Source organism: Eschrichtius robustus, chromosome 14, assembly GCF_028021215.1.
Source record: "Eschrichtius robustus isolate mEscRob2 chromosome 14, mEscRob2.pri, whole genome shotgun sequence".
NCBI classification, from domain to species: Eukaryota; Metazoa; Chordata; class Mammalia; order Artiodactyla; family Eschrichtiidae; genus Eschrichtius; species Eschrichtius robustus.
The window spans coordinates 1,388,975-1,407,183 of NC_090837.1; the positions used below are offsets into that span (position 1 = coordinate 1,388,975).

Sequence of the window (18,209 nt, forward strand, 5' to 3'; positions counted from 1 at the left end):
CAAGATCTTTAAAACAAAGGGGTCCAGTGGAGGGAGGCAGCCTGGCTCTTTATGGCTGGCAACGTGTTTATTTGAGACAGCCATCTCTGAAGCGGATGCCACCTTTGAAGTGGATGCCACCTTTGAAGTGGATGCCATCTTTGAAGCGGATGCCATCTTTGAAGTGAAGTGGATGCCGTCTTTGAAGCGGATGCCTCTTTGAAGTGGATGCCTTGGCAATCAAAGCTTAAGTCAGGCACCTGCAGAACAAAAAAGAGAAGACCCAACAGTCAGGGTTTACCTTACTGTAGGACAAGGTGAGTCAGTCCCAAATCACCACCACCGTGAACCAGAATCTTGAGAGCTAATTACCTGCATACAGAGTGCCATGCTGCCCGTGGCTTAGCAAGCTTGGCAAAGAATCAACAGATCGACCTCCTAGAAATGGTGAGGAAAGGAAATAGATTTGGAAAATGGGTGATGTGCTGAAGTGATGTCATTTTCTAAAAGGTTGTCATGTTTGTGCTTTTTGTGTCCTATGAAAATGATACATCTGAAGGTTTATATTGTTAAGAAAGCTAGTCTTTATGTTCTGTACTTTTCACACACTTTCTGAAGGTTCTCAGGGAGCGGGTCATTTTTTCTTTCAACCACACACCGTTATTCAGTCAGGGAATTTCTCTCAGCTTCCCTTGTCATCACCAGCTGTACCAGCCCTGGGATTGATCCCAGAATGTCCTCTGTGTCCTGTGACAGGCGACCCACGACAAGTTCTTAGGATGACGCTGAGCCTGTGTCTGAGGGACGGGCACGACCAGGACGTGGATGGCAGACCCCGGACCTTGGTCCCCTCCCCAATTTCCCCGACATTCACTCTTTCTACTGACATTGCTGACTCTGCGTTGTGGGCCAGGTCCTCCCTGGGGGCTGGGTGTGAGCAGCAATGGGAAGAGCACGTCCTGCAGGTCAACCCACGTGTCAGAGATTCCAGGAGGCAGAGACAGCGAGGGGCAGAGAGGAGGTCTGCACACGTGGATTCCAGGAGGGAGCTCATTTGGGCTTCACCTCAAACATTATCAGTTGGATTCCCAGAAGACTGGCTGCGTTCTCAATGTCCAATGTGACAAACCTCTGCTGTGTCCCGTAGCTGCAGGCCTCCTCCTTGCATCTCCCTGGGTCTGGGAGAAGCAGCAGCGCTGTCCTGTGGGCTGGAGGGGATGGACCTTCCTGAGAGATCTGCGGTCTCAGAGAGCAGGGGGTCCTGGATGGCAGGAGGTGGCAGAGTAAGTGTGAGGTACACCCAGCAACCAGGGAAGGGGAGACGCCCTGCTGTAAGGCTGGAGGAGTCCTTGAGAAATGGCCCACTGCATCTGGGGTCAGTTGAGTAGTTTGCCTTGTATGCGTGACTATGGGAAAGAGAAGTAATAGAAGGAGGGGGGAGGGGAGGAGAAGGTGATCCTGGCTGACACAGGAGACTGAGGGAACCCTGGGAAATGTTGAGCCATGTCAGCTCTCACTCAGGTATAAATTAAAAATCACCTCATGTGAGCTGACTGAAAATGACAAGTTTCCTTCCAGATGACAGGCTGGAGGAAGGAGATATGAAGAAATGAAAGGAATGGTCTGACTAAATGTTAATGGCCCACAGGCATGTGTGAAAGGCAAGATTGTAGGGAATCAGAAAATAAATTTTAATCTAAAAGAACAAATAATACAACGATAGTTCTAGTTCCTGTTATTCTTCTAAACTCTAGGCTTAAGCATTAGGACTGAGGGGATAAGAAATATGGGTTGAGGCAGCCAGGCGAGGAACAAAAATGTCATTTAACATGAAGAAATATTTGAGTCCAGGGTCCTAGATATGAGAAAGCATGGGATAAAGGCCTTTGAAATCTAGTGCTTCATTCACAAGTGCCCTGAAATACAGCATGACAAATTTCAAAATTATTTCTGCACCGTTTACTGCAAAGTCCATCTTGTGAACGTGAAGTTAATAACCTCTGAATTTCCAGAGCACCTCCTGGGTGACAGGCATTGTGCTAAGGGGCTTGGATGGATTATCTCATTCAATCCTCTCCCAGTGAGGTAGGTTCTGCTCTCATCCACACTCACCAACGAGGAAGCTGAGGCACAGAGAGGTTACAGAGTTGGCCACACATCCAGGGAGGGGTGGAGCCAGGACCCCACACAAGCGTGTTCCACTCCCAGCTGGTGGGCCCTCAGCGCCCAGGATGGAGCATGGTGTGGGGGGAGCCGCCTAAGACACAGGGGCCACGGAAATAATGACAACATAGAATTCACGTCTTAACACAGGTTTTAGGTTTAAATTGAGTTTCTTAAAAATCATGAGTAGTCCAGCATTGGAACAGATATAGTTTTTTGTTTTTGTTTTTTCTCTGCTGAGCATAAGATGAAATAAATGCCTCGTTCGTAGGGCCATTTTGAGGGAAGAATACAATTTTAAAGACTGAATCATCTCAGAATGGTGAAGATACCCCCTGGAGACAGATGAGGGGACAGCAGATTCCCATCCTCTGATTCCTGCATTTGGGACATAGACTTGTTGACAGGAATGACCCAAATGGGTTAAATAGTTTTCCCTCTCCCTCCACCTACCCTCTCCCTGTTGTTGAGTGTATATATCTGGATTTAATACCTAGATGAGTGTGTGCCAGGATCCCGCGGTGTGCCGTACCATAGCTTAGAAGAAGGTTCCTTGGTCGACATCAACACAGTGCTCTCCCTACACTGAGTACCCGTTCTCTCTGCACACGATGACCACATGCTGGGTCAGCCCCTCTCCAGTGCTGGCCACGCCAGAGAGAAAGCACTTCAGGTGTGCCTTGTGAAGAAGGCCCCCTGCCCCCCCCCACTCACACACACTCACACACACATACACACACTCACACACACTCACACACACACACACAACACATATTCAACCAAGAGGATCAGTTTTATCCTCAGAACATTCCTTCTGGGAGCAGCCCTGCGACTGTGTGGAACATGGATGGCCAGGATCTTCCCCGGTCACGCAGTCTGGCTAAGTGAAGGGTTGTCCTGCTGAACAGCAAGACATTTTATAACCTTGTGCTGAAAGGGGGAGGGCAGGTGTGAACCATCTTTGCCACGTCCTCAGTGCTGAGGGCCTTGGATTTGGGCGTGCTGTCCTGGAATGACTGGGGTGGTCAGAGGAAGCCTCTCTGACGAGGTGGCATTTGGACTGAGGCCCGGCTGGAGAGGTGGGCGGAGAAAGTTCTAGAAACGTGGGGGGCTGGGCCTGGTGTGTGGGAGGATGAAAGACGGAGGGGCCTGTGAGTCTTGCGGCCGGGGTCTGGCTGTGGGAGAAGCCGGCGTGGACGTCGTGCAGCCCCGGGCTGGCTGTGACGCCTCCCTTCCCGGGGGACACTTGCCTCATCACGAGCCTCACTTCCCAGGGCGGAAACCAGAGGTGCGTTTCCCAGGCTCCCTTGCAGCGGGGCCCAGTCATGTGACCCCGGCCCACCAATCCGAAGCCTCCCGTCAGCCTCTGCCCCGGAAGAGAGAAGGTGGAGCCGGCAGAACCGGTGAAGGCGGGGGAGCTGGCGGGGAGCGAGGCCTCGGTGGGGAGGGCGGAGAGAGAAGGTCCAGTTCTCGGGGCCAGCGGCGGCGGCGGGGTCTGGCTGAGTGGCCCTGGTGTGGGGCAGGCGTTTGCTCCCCACGAGGGGCCTGAGAGCCTCCTGACATGCGCCCCGGCCGCCCACCTGGCGGCTTCACCCGGGGCGGTTGGAGATGCTCAGGCTCGGACCCGCCCAGAGCTGCGCGCACAGGAACGCTCGGGGACAGTGAAACGTGCTCCTTTTCCCCTTCCCCCACTGCAGGGGTTCCTGTCCGTACAGTTGCCAACCCTGGTGATGTACAAGCCCTGGGAGGACTTAACCAGGGAGTGAGGGGAGCTGGTTTATCCTTCACGTGTCTGTCCTGCTGCTGGGCTCAAGAGGGGCCGGAGGGGAGGCCAGGCCAGGAGGCCACGACTTGTCCAGAGAAAACATGTCGTTGTCACAAGGTAGGCAGACATGCACATGCCCTGTGCAAGGACTGAGACACACACCTGCAGACTTAGACGCACACATCACAGATGCTCACACACACAGACTCCCATGTGCAAATTCGGAAACATCCCTATTTATACAGAGAACACAGACCCACAAAGACACAGGTGAGGGTGCTGGCCCCAAAGCTGCTTTTGTGTCTTGTGCCCCTAGAACCAGAGGAATGCCCCAAGCCCGCCTGACTTTGCTCCCCTCGTGCTGCAGAAAACCTTGCAACTGAATTAAATATCCAGGAGCCCCGGGAGCCTGGTTTGGGAGATTGGATCCGGTGATGAGACGTCCCAGCTCCAGGCCAGATGCGATGCCTGTGGTCCTGCCTCTCTCAGGGAGGGTCGCTCAGCTGAGCCCCCCATGGCTGCAGATCAATATGGACCAGATGCTAATGGCTTTTTAGCTGGGGACCAGCATTGAACCGGGGCAGCGTGTGCTGGCAGTGGGCACCTTTGCCTTCCACAGGGCAGAGAGGGTCAGCCACGGGCTGTGACCCCGGGTTGGTGACGGGGTGTGTATCAGGTGTGCATCAGCGGGGTGTTCTGACATTGGGGACATCAGCTTCTGTCCACGATCAGCTGTAAACACTATACCTTGGTGAGTCTATCCCACTAATCAATTACAAGGGAAGAAAATCACATTTGAGAGATAGTCGGACATTCTATAGTGTATTGCACTTCAAATTATAATTTTATGAAATCTCATTATTTGTGTCTAGACTGAAAGAGATTTAATATTGATTACTTAACTGCATTTCCTGTTGCTCTTATGAGGAATGCTGTTTTTCTAAAGGTCCTCTGTTTCAGTCACTGAGAGTGGTTCTTTCCTGATGTGTCTGGAACTGAGCAGCGCCATCAGGGGCTTCTAGAAGTCTCTGGGAGCCTCAGGGTCTGATGCTGGAAGGACATTATGTCCATCCTGGGCTGCGTGCTTTCCTCACTGTTATCGTCGTCGTCACCACCATTATCATCACTGCCGTCGTTACCAGCATCACTGTCGTCGTCACCATCACCGTCGTCGTCGTCATGGTCGCCGCCATCGCTGAATGTGGCACTCACAAGTCCTGGCACTGCTCCAAGTGCTTTCAATCTGTTACTCTGTTGACGTCATCACGAGTCTATAAGGTAGTGTCGCCATCCCCATTTGAGTGAGGAAGAAGTTGAGGCACAGAGAGGTTAAGAGACTCACCTAATGTTGAACAGGTGGTGAGCTGCAGAGTCTGGGCTCAGACCCAGCAGCCTGGTCTGTCTGACCTCCATGCGCTTACCCACTCTCTGTTTTGCACAACACGCCCTCGATCTCCCTCGACAGCCTTTGCTCTCCATCGCTGGGACTGTGTCCGCACCTCAGCTGTCCCCAGAATGTCCCTCGCTGCCCCTGAGCCTTTGTCGACACGCTCACCCTCCACACTTCCCTCTGGGCCACCTTCTCCTGAAGCCCCTGCTAGCATCTCTCCCCAGCTCCAGACGCTCACAGCGCTGCTGCTGTCCCCTCCTGGCACTGACCACCTGCAGCACTGCGCTGAGCACCGCAGAGGCAGGTCTCCAGTTGGACAGACTCTAGTGCCCTAAGCAACCCCCCAGGATGTCCAGGGACAGCCTGTTGTTACCCTGATGATGGCACCGGGTCAGGGAGGAGGTGTTTATCAGCTGAAATTCCTGGTCTCTCAATGTCCTCACATCACAGCCCACAGAAACGACATGGCCACGGCATCATTCTGGTTTGACAGGCGTGTGCTGCTCCCCCCCCAGCGTGGGGCACCCGGCTCTGGATGTAAGCGCGTGACGTGGGCAACTGAGAGATACTGAATTTGAATGAGATCAGATTAAAGCAGAGAAGCCTGTCTTCCCCCACAAGGCGACTGCTGGCACCTCCTAAAGGGAACTCACTCTCCATCTGATCTCCCTGCTGGAGACTCCATTATCTTTTCTTACAGAGAATCTAGCTTCTAAACCTACACAATTTTCCTGCTGTAGCAAGATGCGGACAGGGACTTAGAACAGCATGTGTAATAGACCCAGACTGGGCTTCCCCACTGCAGCTAACAGGAGCAAACCAGTCTCCCGGTGAGCACGTCCCCTTCCTGGGCAGCCCAGGAAGGAGTGGCCTCTGCCATTGTCCCCTCTGAGACCCCAGCCCAGGAAAGACCCCTAGTCTCCCCTGGCCAGTGTGCAGATGAGAAGACCAGCATTCAGGATGTTCACTCAGTGCCGGCCATGCTTGGGGAGCTCTGATTACAGGACCAGTTCGCTCAGTCCTCACCCTGACGTGGGGAGAGTTTATCCTCAGTTTTGGGATGAGGAAACTGAGGCACAGAGTGGTCCATTCCGTTGTCCAAGGACACACGCTGGTGAGTGACGGGACTGAGGTTGTCATCACCGTTATCGTTATCTTCTCCACAATCATAATGACCTTCATATCAACCCCTCCTCGTCGTCACCGTTGTCATAACTGCCCCTCCCTTCTTCCTTTTTACTGAATGAGAGTCTTTCTTTTTCATGTCGTTGATTTCTTTGAGAAAGCAGAGTCATTTTTTTCCTTTCTGGTTTGGCTTAACTTGTTTCTCTATAAAATAACTTTTTGAAACATATATATATTATTCAGATACTTACAAGGTAAATATTCAGACATTATGAAATTAAGACTAAACAATCATTTATAGAATAAGAAGAGAAAAAACTAATAATTCATGTTCACCAGTAATATTTAGATGGTTCTCCTTCTTTGTTTGTATTCAAAGGTATGCAAAACGTTTCTTTCACCAAACATAGGATAATGCGGCACGTGGTATTTCATAACCTGCTTCTGCCACTGGACGCTGTGTTGTAACATCTCATGCCCGCTCTCACCCATGTACCTGTGCCTCGTGATGTGAAGCCGGCACAGGTGACACCAGCCAGCCTCTCCCGCCTGTCCTCCTCGCGGCTCAGCGGGGCGAGCGCCTGCACCCCAGTCCCCACTTCCCATAGGAGCCCCGCTTGTTCATGGTCCTCAGTTCGTGACCTGCCTCCTGTGGGAGACCCCCTCACCCACATGTTCTCTGAGGCGCTCTCCCCACGTGGGTCATAGCTCGTAAACGATCCCGTGCGCTGCCTCGTCACATTTCCCGAGAAACTTCTCACTCCAGACCCTGGGTGGTACTGGGGACACAGAGACACCCCCGCTGACCTTTCTTGAGCACTGACAGGCAGCAGGCATTTACTATTTATTTCTGGCTTCCATAATCCCATAGCAACCCCATGAGGTACGTTCTGTTACGTCCCCGATTCAGGCGTAGAGGAGAAGAGGTAGAGGTTGCACAAGTGAGAAGCAGGCTTCACCCCAGGCCGTCAGAATCCAGAGCTGAGCCCCTAACCGTCCTGCTGGCCCATGGTCCCTGCCTGGGAGGAGGCACCCTGCATCAGAGGACTCTCCACCTGCCCAGTCCTGTGTCCCGAGAAAGGCCAGGCAGAGCCCTAAGTGCTCTGTGCAGCTAGAACGCATTTAGTTGTAAAGGACAGAAAACCCAACTCTAACCGGCTTTAGGAAAAACGGGAGGGTTTCAGATTCAAGCTCTTCCACAGTCTAGGGCCAGAGCTGGCCTCTCCAAGGCTGGATTCAGACCCGGTGACGCCATCAGGGCTCACTTTCCCTCTCTCCCTCTCACTCTCTGATTTCTTCTTCCGGGTCAGCTTCCTTCTCAGATACACTCTCCCTGATGGACGCAGAAAGGCTGCAGCATCTCCGGACCTCACACTCTCTCAGCTGCAAGTCCAGTGGGGGTCACCTGCCTCTGTCCTGGAACTTGCACCAGTGGAATGTGACAGGAGTGACGAGTGTCCCCTCTGATAGAAGCTTTAGGAACCAGTGTGTCACTCTCTTCCCTGCCGCAGTGAACAGCAGCGTTCCAGACAGAAGCTGCCTCGGTAGCCTGGGTCCTGGAGTGACAATGATGTGGGGCAAATCCACAGCCACGACAAGACGAACACGCAGCATGAGCACGAGTGAGCGTCTGTTTTGGTGAGTACTAGACCTGGGGTTGTTTGTCGCTGCAGCATAACCTAGCACGTCCTGCCTGATCTCCAGCGCACGGACGTGGTGCGTCTCGGCCGAGGGTCTGGATCCGGCATCGCTGCGTCTTGTTTCCCCCAGAGAGTCGAGTCCACACGGGGACCCAGTCAACACCTGGTGACTGATGGGTGCCAGTCCCCTGTCCACGTCGCTCCTCTTTATCTGGTCTCTGTGCTGGTTCCCTTTTCCTATAAAGTCTCTCCGGCCACTTGCCCTCCTGGCTTCAGCCTAAAGCACCCAGCAGGGCTCCAGGCGCTGGTCAGGAGCAGGTGATCAGCTCCAGCTCACCCTGCTGAACCGTGGACATGAGTCTGGTTTCCCTCAGTTCTCCTTGTGAGCTCGGGCATAATGGGATCTTCCCTGGAGAAGGTGGCTAGGAGCCTGCCTTAAACTGACACAGGAAGGGAATAAAAGCCCATCACCGGTTTTCAAAAAAATGTTTTTCTGTACAATTGTGGAAAAACTAGGGCACTGGCTGCCATAATGTTCCCTGAAGTCAGAAAGAGCCAGGGCTCTAATTTAGCCTTTGTTCAGTGGCAGACTCACTGGAGCTCCATCGACCAGGAGGGGGTGTCCCTCACAGAGCAGCCTGTCCTCACCCCACAGGACACGGTGCCCGCGGAGGAAGGACTGTGTCGTCATCGATCAGAGCTTCCTGCACTCAGCCTGCAGCGCGCCTCCTGACGCAGCCTGGCCCCTTCGCATCTACGCTCCTCCTCGACGGGGCCTTCGTTTCTGGAAATTAGTTCAGTAGATGTACCTGCGTGTATGTGTGTGCGTACATGTATATGAATAAAGCCTTCACTGCAGTGTTTACAGACATTTCAGACCAGCAGCCACAGAGGCGTGCGTGGACGGGGGCAGGTTAAACGCCGCGTGTTCATCGCTCACAGGGACCCCGTGTGGCTCCTTTTAGACATGAGGCTCCTGCATGTCTGGCCCCCCGGGGGTGGGGAGGTGCTCCAGGCTTGGGCAGTGGGGCGCTTGCTCCAGGTCTAGGGGCTCCAGTGAGGGAGCAGAGCTGGAGCGGTCACGTGGCAGCCAGTGTGGTGCATGGGCAGGGGTGCCTGGGTGTGACCTCTGCAGGGTCCCTGCTGCCCGGCCTCCGGAGAAGGGCCTGTTTTCTGGGTCCCCGGCAGTTCTGTGGACCCTGAGAGCAGAGGATGATTTCCCCTTTGTCTTTAAGACAGAGAGGGTGTCTGCTGTGGCACCGAGAACCCTGGACCCCGGAGCCTGCTCTGCATCCTTTACCCTGAAGGGCAAGGTCGCACATGGGTCTCCCTGGCTCTGCACCTGGACCTCAGGCTGGCAGAGGGCAGGCCCTTCTCACCTGTGCTTGTCCCCGTGTCACCTCCTGCAGGACAGACTGGCTGCAGGGCTGACTGCACGGAATCCCCCATTCACGTTGCTGGTCTCGGGTGGGGTGACAGGGTGACAGTGACGCAGGGACACACATGGCTGGAGGCCTGGCTGACTCCGGGCTCTCACTGGGGCTGAGGATGGGAAGCACACGTGCTGTGACTGGTCACTGGGAGGAGGAAAGTGCAGGTGGAGGCCGAGCGCTGAACGCACAGAGAGCAGCCCGAGGGCAGATGCGCGGTGGGGCGGGGTGGGCGCTTCCCGTGGGCGGGGCGTGCTGCAGGGAACCGGCCTGTCCCGGGGGCTGGGGCAGGGGAAGCAGGTGCTGAGAATCCTGGTTCCTGCTGAGGGGAGCCTCTGTCTGGGGGGAGGTCGTGGCTTTATTGCTCTGTGGGGTTAACTCTCTGTTCACTAAAATTAACCAACTACAGTGAGGATGTGGGGCAACGGGACCCCTCCTACACTGCTGGTGGGAATGTAAATGGGTGCAGCCACTATGGAAAACAGGATGGAAATTTCACAAAAAACGAAAAATACAACTACCACGTGACCCACCAATTCCACTCCTAGGTATATATCTGAAAACAAAAACACTAATTCAAAAAGATACGTGCACACCAATGTTCATAGCAGCATTATTTACAGTTGCCAGGGTGTGGAAGCAACCTAAGTGTCCATCAACAGTTGAACGGATAAAGAAGATGTGGAATGGAATACTACTCAGCCATAAAAAAGAATGAAAATTTGCCATTTGCAGCAAGATGGATGGACTTGGAGGGCATTATGCTAAGTGAAATAAGTCAGAGAGAGAAAGACAAATACTAATATCACTTATATGTGGATTCTAAATAATACAGCAAAGGTTAATATAACAAAAAAGAAGCAGACTCACAGATATAGAGAACAAACTAGTGGTTACCAGTGGGAAGAGGGACGGGGAAGGGAATCGGGGAGTAACAGGTACAAACTATCAGGTATAAAAGAAGCTACAAGGATACATTGTACAGCACGGAGAATACAGCTTAATTTTAAAATAACTATAAATGGAGTATAACCTTTAAAAATGTGAATCACTATATCGTACACCTGTGATGTATAATACTGTACATTAACTAGACTTCAATAAGAAAAGTAAATAAAATTTTAAATATAAAAGAACGCAAATAACAGAGAAGAAAATAAACTAACTGTAAATCACACCTGCCACGCTGACACACGTTGGTCTGGGGGGTTTGCTGCTGCTTCTGCTTTAGGAAGAGCAGGGCCTCAGGCGGGGCTCGATGAGCAGCATTTAGCAGGTGCGACTCCAGACAGCTGACCGGAGGCCTCTTCGCTGTGTGCCTGCGTGTCTGACATTGTGTACAAACCGTTGCATCCCTATGGGCACCGGTGGCAGAAGGAGTCAGCTGACCGGGATGGGAGGAGCCGCTCGGGTGGAAGGAGGGGGAAGTCAGGTGCAGCAGGGTGACACCACGACGACTGCTCCTGCCGAGGCCACCTGACACCTCACAGGTGTGACGCCGAGGCCCAGCTCCTCCCACCTCCTCCATCCCCAGGACGGGCGTCCCCTGTGCTCCGGCCGCGGCAGTGACAGCGCTCAGCACGGCCTCATGTCCCTCTCACGCCGGGGCAGAGTCCTCCTAAACCACACCTTGTGCAGCTACACCGCCTCTGGGTCTTCCCTCCTGTCTGAAGCCCAGGGCCTCCGGATCCCGACCTCTCGTGTCAGGAGGGGCTTCAGTGTCTCGCCTGGAGTAGGAGGGGCGCTCATGGCCACACAGGAATGCAGCCCCGGGACGCACCCGAGTGCAGCCTCTGACCAGACTCCCCCGAGGCCGCCCCAGTGTCTCCCTGCCTGCAGTCAGCACGCCCTGGGGTGTGGGAGCCTCCTGGTCAGGACATCGATGCCCCCAACCTGGTTTTCAGGGAGAACTAAGTGAAGGAGAGGCAGGCCTGGGGAGGAGGCTGGGCCTTGACTGGAGTCCGGGAAACTTCCGGTGCTGGGGATGCGGCCGCGGTCCCTACCACAGGAGGGAATCCGGGCAATCGTCCTAGACAACCCCCAGACAGGCCGCGCTCCTGGGGTTGGAGCGGAATCGGTCAGCTGTTTGGAGGCGGCCCAGGGCCGAAGGGAATCTGCTTCCAACCCTGGGGATGGGCCTCGGGCAAGACCCCGTGTCTGGGGCTTATTCCAACCGGAGGCCCAGCCAGGGTCCAGCTCTGCTCCTTCTCTGTCTGACGAGACCTTCGTCCCTTGTCCTCGTTTGCTGTCCCTTCTCTCCCTCCTTTCCTTTCCTAAGCTTTGTCCCCACACTCAAGAGCCAGTCTGAAATACGAATTGTACTTTCCCTCACTTATTCACTTATTTATTTCCCCAAACCCTGTTCTCAGGTATCTTCCAATCCCACATCACTAAATGACAAAGGAGTACAATTCCTCCAGTCTCGACAGAGGGCACTGATGGGACTCAGGAGTTCCTGGCTCTGTGCCCACGTTCCCCGTGATGGGGACAGGCACCTCCCGCACCCCTCACCCTCTCTCACACACACAGTGGGTTCAGATTTCCCCTCCAGGATCCTGGCATCTGAGGCGTCTAGACAAGCCCAGGTGAACTCCATTGTTTGAATTTCGTGGGAGGTTCAAAGCCGAGAAAACCTCCAAAGGAACAGCCCAACAAAGAAACCAGAGTTGTACACTTTGGGGTCGTTTACATGCTGACATGGTAGCTGTTCAACTCCTTGCACGACGTCAGGAGCTGCAGGGGGACAGGTGCTCATCTGTGATGCCGAGGTGGTCCTGGATCAGGTGACACCAGCCGGTCTCTCCAGGGAGCAGGTGGAACGTCCCCAGGGACCAGGAGGAAAGCGCAGGGGTGGGCACCTTGGCACCAGGTGAGCGTCCCGTTCATCCATCTTTCACCTGTTGGTTCCTCCCCGGTCGATGAGCCTGGCCTGGATCGATCATCGGTTCCTCTGAGGGTTGTAAAATGGTGACTTTCCAATTTTACCATTCGCTCCACCCTTGACTGTCACTCTCCTGTGAAGTGGAGCCCCGGGGGAGCCGTGGAGCACAGGTCCCACTGCGCAGGCAAGGAGAAGGCAAGTCCTGACCTTTACTCAGCAGTTTTCAAAGTAACGGGGGGTCCTGGTTATCACACACCAACACAGAAAATGTTTTGAGAACAATTGGAAAAATTAGAATATAACCTAGGTACTAAACTGGATGAAAATGGGGTTTTTTTGGTAAGTGTTATAACGTTATTTTATTATGTTCCTCTTTTGTTACACATGCAGCCAAATAAAAACAAAATATCGGTAATCCCTCAAAGACATACAGTTGACCCTTGAACAACATAGGTTTGAACTGTGTGGGTCCACTTATATGCAGAGTTTTTTTCATAAATAAATACTAGCGTACTACCCTATCCATGACTGGATGAATCTGAGGGTGCAGAACCGTGGATCCAGAGCGCCGGCTGTAAAGTTATACACAGATTTTCAGCTGCATGAGTGGTTTGCGTCCCTAACCCCCGAGTTGTTCAAGGGTCAACTGTAGTGAAAATGCAACCGCTTCAAACAAGATAATTGCCGACGTTTTATATGCACATGTGCACACATGCTCACACTTGCACACTAACTCACAGAACGGTCCGGGCGGCGCAGCTCAGGGTGCAGCAGGGTCTGAAATGTCTGTGAGGAAACTCCTCTCCCCTCAGTCCTGCCTCCAACTGCAATTTGAACCCGTGTGGGGACAAGGTTGAACGTTTAAGGTTGATTCCGTGAGAGGCTGTGCTCTTGTTCCCAGTTCGTCACCCGTTCCTGTATCCTCACCTGTTCCCTTGACCTTGGGTTTGAACCCGTGACTTGCTTTGGCCACTAGATGCAGGGAGAAGGGCAGTGGGGCAATTCCGAGCCGGACTCGGGAGCCCTCTGACGTGCCCTGTTCCCTCTGACTTCTCTGCTCTTGTGGGGAGAAGAATATGCCCAGGCTGGCGCACGCTCCCAGGAGGATAAGACACGTCCAGCCCAGAGCAGGCAGTCCCCGGCCGTCTGCGACCCATGAGTGAGCCCCGAGACCTGGCAGGCCCCCCAAGCCGACGTGCAGCCGCTCTGCAGATCCACGAGAACACTGGCTGTTGTTTAGGCCACCACGTTTCTGGGTGGTTGGTTAGGTGGCATTCCTGTGGCCACAGCTGACCGACGCAGTGTCCCCTTCCCAATCTGAGCCCCAGGGAGGCTAGGGTCTTCCTGCCCTACAAGGGCCAGGGTGCCTCCCCCAACGAAGCAGCAACCCCCCAAAACGGGTGTGGGAGGGACTCTTCTCTACTGCATTCATTGAAGATACCAGGCATTGACCAGCTAAACTGCTTTTTGTCTACTTAACAGGCAATGTACCACTCACATAAGAAACACGTAATTATTGCTTATGAAGGTTTTACGACCGTGTTATGGGGAAAATCTATCTTTGCTCAGAAGTTAGTAGGAAAAAATACTGTCCCCATCAATCCTCCTGAATAGCCACGTGCATGCGCTCGCTCCCACGGGGCTCTGGGGCGTGAGGAGAACACCGGGCACATCTGGAGAACTGTCACCGAGGACGGTCTGATGAGGCGGGTGTCACCTGCGGGGTGTGCGGGGTCTGCCCATTCCCGGGAAGAGGTTTCCAGTCGTCACAAGCGGCCCTGAACTCGGAGACGCGGGGTCTGCAGCCCTTTGCGGGGAACTGACAAAAATGCTTCAGGTTTACTTTGGTCCCCATAGGGGGCGGAGACCAGATGGAATGCCTCAGGAATCGGCACGTGGGCCCCGGGGTGGGCAGTCCAGCCGAGGACACAGCCGGCCGGGGCTGGGAGTGTTGCGGAGGGCGCCCCGGGGGCACAGCCTGCTGCATCCGGAGGGGATTAGGCGGGTTTCGGGAGTGCCTTACCCAGTCCCTTCTCACGGGTGTGGGCAGAGCCTGCGCCGCTGCCCCTGACGCGGGCCCAGCCGGGGGGCGTTTAGGCCCATCGCGCACTGCCGCCTCCACGGTCTAGAGGAGCGCCCGCAGGATGCGACTGAGAGAGGCCGCCCGCTCCCTGCTGGCCCAGGAGGCCGGGATCTGGGCCTAGACTCGCAGGCAGGACAGGAGCCGCCACGGGGCCTCCGGGGCTTCACAGCCTCCACCCCAGCCCAGGTGGGCGGGCAGCGCGGGAGAGGCTGAGACCGGCCCGCGGTGACCCTCCAGCTGCAGCCCCTGCGGCCTCTGCCAGGAGGGCCTGGCGCTCGCGGGCTTGTGGCCGCAGCGTCAGCTGACGGGACGGGTCCCGGGCCCGGGGCGCCCGCCAGCTCCGCGAGCCCCGAGCGCGGGGAGCCGGGCAGCGCCTGCAGATCGAGTCCCGGGCCCCACTCCGTGCTGGACAGGTGACCTCACCTCCGTGTCTCACTTTCCTCACCTGTACATAGTAGTGAAGACACCTGATGGGCTCACTGCGGAGACCGAACGTCTGGATACGCGGAAGGCTTTAAGAGCCACGTGTGCACACGTGTCACTCGTCCACTCCGGCTGCAGTGATTTTGCCCAAGTATTGGGGATCCTGCCCTCCACGCTGAGAAGGGGGGGCTCACGTCACAGACCAGCCTTCCCCCCAGTGTCCTCTGCACGGTCCAGGTTCCACATGATAAAGGAGCTGTGGGCCCAGCGCAAGAATCCTGCGACTAGATATTCCGGGAGTGCCGGGATCAAGCCAGCTCGACGCGATCCTTTGCTGCAGCCCCTGTCGGTGCCTTTCCCACGACGAGGGGGCTCTGCGGTCCGGGCGGCTTCTCAGGGTAACGCTGGCTTCACAGAGCGTCTCCGTGCCTGGAGGGGGGCAGCACACGTGCGAGCCCTGCCCTGCTGTCCCCGGCCACCGAGGAACTGCCGCCCCCCCCGCCCCCAAGTCCCTGGAAAGGAAGCTACCGTGCGATTGACACAGCGGGAAGAGAGCCCTTCCTCGAGCGGGCGGCTGGCTTTATTTCCCTTGGACAACATCTCAGCACCTGAACTGGCTTCCGTTGGCCCGCGATGCGCAGCTCCGGCCCTGGCCCCCCGTTGGCGGCCACGCCGGGACTCTGGAAACATCTCCGACCCGCTCGGCCGCTCCCTTCCGACTGAGGGGGTGTCGGGGCTGAGCCAGAAGCCACCTCCTGGGAGCACCTGGACGGGCCGCCTCCGCCAGGGAGAAGCTCGGTGACAGCTCTGCAGCTCGGCGCCCGCCAAGTAAAAGTCTCCCGATGCACTGGGGTGAATCTCCCTTCCCCAAGGTGTTCTCCCGAGTCTGGACCCTTAGCCAAAATCGCCAGTTTTAACAACGGAATTTGTGAAGATGACTTGTCCTCGTCCTGCGTCCAGAGACTCAGGCACCAGTGTCCGCCCCCCCCAACTTGGAGGCTCGGCAGAGATCCCCCCGCTCTGCGGGTGCTGTGCTTCCTAACAACCACCTGCAAGGGCGGAGCTTTCTGTCCAGTGAAGACCACCTATGCCGCCTGAGCCCAGCACACCAGGGGGGAAGCCAGTGCCGCAGTCCGTCCCCAGACGCTCCCTGGTTTGGCATTTTCATCCCACCATCTTCACTTAAAGCCAACGCCCACATTTGAGGAGTCCCTGAACTTTCCACTTTGCTTTTATTTCTGCTTTTAGCAACTTCACCGAGTTACTATTGGCACAAGATGAAAGGCACCTACTGATCATTTTGCACATGTGTGTCTCCGTGTGAAACCGTCATCACAGTCACAGTAATGAGCATATCACCACCCCAGATCTCCTTGTTCCCTTTTGTCCCCTGCCTCCTGACCGGCAGCTAAGCCCTGCCGGCTATCACTGTAAAGAATTTCCACTTTCTAGAATTTTATATAAATGGAATCCTGCTATTTACACTCATTTTGTCCAGCTTCTTTTACCCAGAACGACTTGAGATTCATGTGGCGGCATAGAGCTTAGTTCATCCTTTTCATTGCTGAGTAGTTCCCTGTACGCATGGACCACAAATTGTTTTCCCTTCAACTGTTGATGGACATTTGAGTTACATCCAGTTTTCACTCATTACACATAAAGCTACTGTGAATATTCGTGCACATGTTTTTGCTTAGACACTTGCTTTCATTTCTCGTGGGTAAGAATCTAGGAGTGGATTGACTGGGTCGTATGTATGTGTGTGCTAACTTTTCAAGAAACTGTCATGTTATTTTCTGAAATTCTGCCCTTTCACGCTATTGCTAGTCGTGTGTGAGAGTTCTGGTTGATTCACATCCTGTGATGTGATTCGCACCCTGTCCCGTCAGTCTTCATCCATTGTAATAAGGTGAGCAGTGGTATTTTAAAATACCGTTTTGGGGTATGATTTACGTACCAAAACATGGGCTTATTTAAATGTGCAACTCAGTGGTTTTCAGTAAATTTAAAGAGTTGCACAACCATCACCATAGTGAGATTTTAGAACATCCCATCGCCCCCCAGAATATTCCGCTCAGTTCTCCCCCCAGCTTCTAGCACCCAGGAATCTACTGTCTGTGTCTGTGGATCTTCTTTCGTGACATTTCACATGAACGGAAGGGCACCTGAGGAGGACTTTCACATCTGGCTTCCTCCACTTAGCATCATGTTTTGGCGATTCACCCAAGTTGTTGCTTGCCTCAGTGCTTTGGTCTTTTATTGCCAGTTAGTATGCCAGTAAACACATAAAACACATTTTGTCTCTTTATTCACCATTTGGTGGCTATTTTAAATGTTTTGGGGTTTTGGCTATCATGTTATGCTACGAGCATTTGTGTACAAATCTTTGTATGCATGACTGCTTTCATTTATCTTGGGTAGACAGACACCTAGGAGTGGAATTGCTGGATCATATTGTAAATTTATATTCATTTAAAAAATTGACATACGATGTTGTGGTCTGAATGTTTGTGTCCCCCCAGAATCAAAGGCTGAAATCCTAGCACCCAAGTTGATGATACTTTGAGATGGAGCCTTTGAGGGGTGATTAGGTCATGAGGGTGGAGCCCTCATGAATGGCATTGGTGCCCTTAGAAAAGAGGTTCAAGAAAGCTCCCTTCCCCTTCCACCATGTGAGGACACCCTGAGAAGAGGGCTATGAACTAGCACCTGGGCTCTCAACGGACACTGGATCTGCCAGCACCTTGATATTGGACTTCCCAGCCTCCTGAATCGTGATAAATTCCTGCTGTTTATAGGCCACCCGGCCAGTTTATGGTGTTCTGTTACAGCAGCCCAAGTGAACCAAGGCAGACTATTTTCCAAAGTGGCTGTACCATTTTACCTTCCTACTAGCAATGCATGAGGATTAAAGTTATTTCATCTACTTCTCCTTTTATTCCCTCCAGTGTTACTGAGATGTAATTGACACATAACTTTGTACTAGTTTCAGGTATACAACAGAATGATCACCACAGTAAGTTTAGTTAAAATCCATCACTTTACAAATTTACAAACTGAGATGTGATGAGAACTTTTAAGATCTACTCTCTCAAACATTTTTTTAAATATCTACTCTCTAAGGAACTTTCAAACATTCAATACAGAATTGTTAACTATCACCACGCTGTGCATTACATCCCCACCACACACTTTTTGACATTTATTACTATCTTTTTTATGGTCATTCTAGTAGGTGTGAAACTGTATCACACTTGAGAACTTTATTTTTCTAATGATTAATGATATTGAGAATCTTATCCTGAACATATCTTATACGTTGTATCGTAT

At 53.5% G+C, this 18,209-nt stretch overlaps 1 long non-coding RNA gene across 2 annotated transcripts; it reads left to right on the forward strand.

Moving 5' to 3' along the window:
• Window positions 1–3,521: 3,521 nt before the first annotated feature.
• Window positions 3,522–8,897, forward strand: LOC137776532 (uncharacterized). Of its 2 annotated transcripts, XR_011076247.1 has the most exons (5): window positions 3,522–3,545; window positions 3,840–5,185; window positions 6,802–6,947; window positions 7,733–8,060; window positions 8,646–8,897. It is a non-coding gene; the product is annotated as an uncharacterized lncRNA (long non-coding RNA). The 2 variants fall into 2 exon arrangements; XR_011076246.1 differs by lacking the exon at window positions 3,522–3,545 and having other exon boundaries at window positions 3,610–5,185.
• The last annotated feature ends 9,312 nt before the right edge of the window (window positions 8,898–18,209 follow it).